The sequence below is a fragment of the Malurus melanocephalus genome, unplaced genomic scaffold (genome assembly GCF_030028575.1).
Source record: "Malurus melanocephalus ecotype Western Australia unplaced genomic scaffold, MMel_1.1 scaffold_4, whole genome shotgun sequence".
Lineage (NCBI taxonomy): Eukaryota > Metazoa > Chordata > Aves > Passeriformes > Maluridae > Malurus > Malurus melanocephalus.
Genome location: NW_026623236.1, coordinates 7,240,482 through 7,245,422, shown reverse-complemented (window position 1 = coordinate 7,245,422; position 4,941 = coordinate 7,240,482).

Here is a 4,941-nt window from a genome sequence, read left to right as displayed (position 1 = left end):
CCCGCGGGGGCTGCGCGCCGCTCCGCCGGAGCGAGCAGGGGATGGCTGCGGCGGGGAGGAGGGCCGGGGAGCGGAGCGGCGGGGCGGGGAGCGGGCGAGAGGCCGGGGAGCAGACGAGACCGGGGACACCGCGCAGCCTGCGCGCCGCCCCGAGGAGCGTCCGGCTGGACCCGCCCGCGGCCCGSCACTGGCTGCCCGTCGGGCGCGCCGGCCGCAGGTGCTCCGTATCTGCTGGGCGTGTGCGAGGAGCGCTCCGGGCTGTGTCCTTGTCGCGCCTCGCTGCTCGCTCGCTGTCCGTCCTCAGAGCTCTCCGAGCCCCAGGCAATGTCCTGCGCCGGCGCACGTCCCGGTTCCCGCTGTCCCACCGATGTCTTTCACTCGAAGACAGCTGCTGTCGGGTTGAAAACGGGCATTCAGCCTGCTGCTGGAGGTCAAACGGGATGAAAACCCAGCCAGCGGGGARAGGACAAACTCCAGTGCTCACAGGAAGCCTTGGTGAATGTTTAGTACGCTTAAAGGAGTTTCCAAGCCTTCACATGGAAATGTTTGCCTCTCTCCTTCTCTTTCTCCAATGATGCTTAAAATAAAGACTGCTATTTGAGCCATAAAAAGAGTTACACTACTTTAAGAGTTGATTTAATTATAGCCCTAGTGGTTTTAGTGTAGATTCATGAATTGCTTTCAAGATTTTCCTTCCGTGCCTAAATGCAAARCTCTTAGCTGTGGTTTGGCAAGTGCATGCTGAGGGGAAAATCTGCCAATGCCTGAAATAAACAGCTTGTTAGGGATACAGCGTGGGGTGACCATCACTTGCGTAAATCAGACTGACTGGGTGTCCCACCTGCTCCTTTAACTTGTGCATTCACAGTGCTAGTCCACATTGCATTCACAGTGCTTGTCCACATCTTCTGCCACTATTAAATGACAAAATTACCTGGAGAAAGAAATTTTTCAAAGTYGAAGTGCTGTAACTTCCATACACTTCCTTGAAACTTCTGGACAATCACACATTGTAAAGGSTGACCGACAGGTCACTATTTCCCTTAAAAACAGAAGCTTCCCCACTGTGTAGAGGAGTGGTGGTTTCTTATAGCATTRCAGAAGCTGAACGAGCTGCTGTCTTCTTTCCACTGGATGATGTCATGCCCCAGTTTCCTGGGTACCCGAAGTCCACRGAATGGAATCTGAACTCATTTGGTTTGTTTGTTTCCTCAGATGGCTGGAAAGTGAATGAACCTGTATTTTCTTCCATGATGGCTATGCTCCGCTGTCCCCATGTTCCTATACGTGACTTGAATTAAAAYAGCTGTGTTTCCTTGCTATTCCTCTGGTGACCACACTGTGCACTGCCCACCCCACCCCAAAGGAATCCTTAATGGCATGAGCTACACACCAGCAAAATTTGGAGCTGTGCTTCCTTCCCTCCTTTTCACACCCTTCCTTTCCCACAACCTCTTTGGCAGTGCTTCCCTCTCCGCTGGCCTGTGCTGGCAGTCTGGCTGAGAGTCAGTTCAAAGCCATGACACATTTGGGTGTCCACAAGGAGGTGACTAGAAGGGCTCTAGCTTGCTTAAAAATTTGGTGGGACCAATAGAAATCAGGTTGGAATAGTCACGGGCATTTAGAGAGGGATCAGGTCACCCTGAAGGGTGCACCAGCTGGGACTCATCGCTCAAACAAAGGTGCTGGTTTTGTTTGGTGGTCTCCAGGCTGCCCTCTAGTAAGGAGGATCTTGTGATCTCTTGTGCCGATTCTGCCAGCCTCATATAGCAGATGTCTGCATGTCTGGCTGTCTCTTTTTGGGCAGCTGAGTGTCTCATGCCATGGCTGGTGTAATGGATTCCTCTTTGGGGTGCATTCCCTGTAGTGATTAGATTTCTGCTGACTTGATGAGTTTGAATGGGTCACAATATGTTAAAAGGAAACACTGGTCCTGAGTTTAGCCACATCCACTTCATCCTGACCCAGAGGCCATGCTCTAATCTGATAGACAAATAGCAACACCATCATTACCAAGTGACTAGGAAGTCMGATGTGTGAGAAACAAAGATAGGTTTGGCCCATTACTCTGCATCTGGATGTTTGTGTGCCCCAAAACCATTTATCTYGTTGGCATGTCTGTCCTTGTTTCCTCTCCTCATCAATCCCTGCCCACAGGCGCAGCATTTCTAAACAGAAGCTGGTTCTGCCCACCGCAGTTGTGTGCAAACACAGAGACACAGCAAAACCCCAAAGGAAGCAAGAAGTATTTGTATATGCAATATTGTCTTTGGCTTGTGCAGCACAGCCCTGCCCCAAACGCCACAGAGCTCTTCATGCCTGCAACAGGCATGCTTTAGTCTGGTTGAGCAGAGTGTAGCAGAAACAGCCTGGGCTGTCCTGAACTGACCTGCACCTCATGGAACAGAGTGGACAATGGGGACATTCTTGGGGGGTGTCACCCTGCTGCATGTGTTTGCTGACCTTGCCTGTTCATGATGTCTCCCTTAGGAAGCATCTGGTTCTGTGAAGGTCTCATCTCATGCAACATCCATTTATGAGGGACTCAGATGCATAAACAGGCATCCTTTTGCTGTGGGAAGGGCTCTTTGATGATGCTGCATTTATCCTGGAAAACAGCCTCTTGGATATTAATTAAGGCAATAAGAAGGAAAATATGTGTGACTAGCTTTGTGCTGAAATGACCCACTCCAGAACCATACTGGGATGCCCAGAGCAAGGATATCTGAGCTGTGCTACTAAAACAAGGATRTGCTACTAAAACAGGATTTCACTGGATACCTAATCCATCTGCTCCTGTCACTGCCTYTCCAGCCTATCAATCACTGCTGCTTTACGGAAAAGAGTAACATTGTGAAAATGGGCAGAAATAGAGCTGAGACTGCTGGAACTGAGGTGAGAGAAGACAAGAGAGTGTCAGAAATTGTCTGTCTAGCAAGTCTATAAGAAAGAGAGACAGCTAAACAGAGGAAAAAAGGGCTTAAAGTGTAACCGTCAGTTGACTCCTTCCTTTCTTCCCTTCTCCGAAAGAAGTGGTTCAGATTTGCTGCAGGATGTCAGCAGCACATCCCACGACAGTGGAGATCAGTTTTCATAATCAGCACTGGCATRTATCTCAGAAAMGTTCTTCTGAAGTTTCTTTAACCAKCTCCAAACTTCTCACACAGGGCTAGTGTGAGACATGGGCAAGTGTTGCAAACCTTGGCTGGTAAACTCCTCAGCCACCCAGCAGTACCTTGAGAGAGCATGGGGAGTATCTCTCCTTTGTTGTTTTCCTCTGTGAAGGAGGCTGCTCTGTGTTGTTCCTCCAGGTCACTCAGCAGAACAGGATGGGAAAYGAATTCTTGGTCTCACTCCCGAGGCCAGCATGGGACAAAGGCTAATTTATACATCTTGACTTAAGGGTTCAAATATTGCTAGTTGTAATTTCTGGAGTGTCCACACAGGGTTTCCAAGAAAAGGCTTGTTTAGTGATGATATTTCTTCCTGGCATCTCTGTTGCAGTGCCTAGCAGCTCACATCAGATATTACAAAATACTTGGTTTCCAAATATTCTGGAATGGGTCAAGACCAGGCCACTCAGCTGCGATGGATGAGGAACTCAGAGCACTGAGGCCAAGGGAGCCCTCTCTTCAGGGACTGGCCCTGAGATAACTAAGAGCTGTCACAGACCCTGCCAGCTGGGTAAATGCCGACATGGGTGGAATTTTACATGCTCTGCCACAAAGATTCCAGGGTCATCTGGCTCAGCAATCTACCAAGCTGCAAGAAATGGTGATTCATAGCATTTCTTTGCTTGGAGGTATTACAGGAATAACCAGATTTCCCTCTTCACCCTTGACATAGGCTGTCCTAGTTGTGTGATGGAGGGAGTCGGACCTGAGGTCAGTCACTCCTTACATGAGTGAGAACCCAGAACAATGAACTGTCTCAGCAGACTYCAGAAGGCTGTCAGGGACATAAAAATGTCATTGGCTTCTCATCACCTCCGTGTATGACTTTATTTTGCCCCAGCTCGCATAATCTCTGAGGCATGCTGTCATTGTTTTTCCAGGGCTGAGCAGGAGCGTGCCCTCCTTGGCTACACTCTCATGCCTGTGGCAGTGGGCTCTTAGGTATGTCTTAGAAGACAGAATGGACCCCCACAYTGTTCTTTCCCTCAGTAAATCCTTTGGACATTATTCTCATTTCCATCCTGGTGCATTGGGGATCYTCATCTATTGTCTCTCCCTTCTGTATCTTGGAAGTAAGGATTTTCATYGCAACGGTTAGTCCAAACAGACTCAATCCATTTTGATGCAGCTGTATTTTTTACTTTTCTCAATATCACATGTTGTGATTGGGTAAGGTTGGATTGAACTACAGTGGGTCACCTGGTYCAACCACCCTGGTCAAGCACGGGATTGCATCCAGATGGTTCTTGGACATCTCCAGTGAGGGACACTCCACAACCTCTCTGGGCAATCTGTTCCAGTGCTCAGTCACCTGCACAGTAAAGAATTTTATTCTTTAATTTTATTCTTTTATTCTTTTATTTTATTTTATTCTTAAATCCTCATATTTGGGTGGAACTTTCCAGGTATCAATTTCTGCTGATACCGCTAGTTGTTGTCAGCCTTGTGGCATTTACTGGTGTCATACCTACTGCTTTATCTCTGGTAAAGTGATTTTAATTTAATAAAATCAGAAGGTACTTTGCTTTCATTGAGGATAATTTACTACTTTGCATGTGGAAAGGGAGGAGATAGGGAAAGACAAGGGTATATTGCCCCTAATTTTTTGGTGGAGCTCTATAATGAGGTTTCTCAAGTGGTATGGATAGTCAGAAACCTTAAAAAAAACTCCAGAAAAGAGGCTCCTTCTTTTCCCCAGTAGAGTAGAGCTGAGTGGGAAAGTGCCTGTGACTAATAGCATCCCTTCCAGCTGGTGAGGGACAGTYAT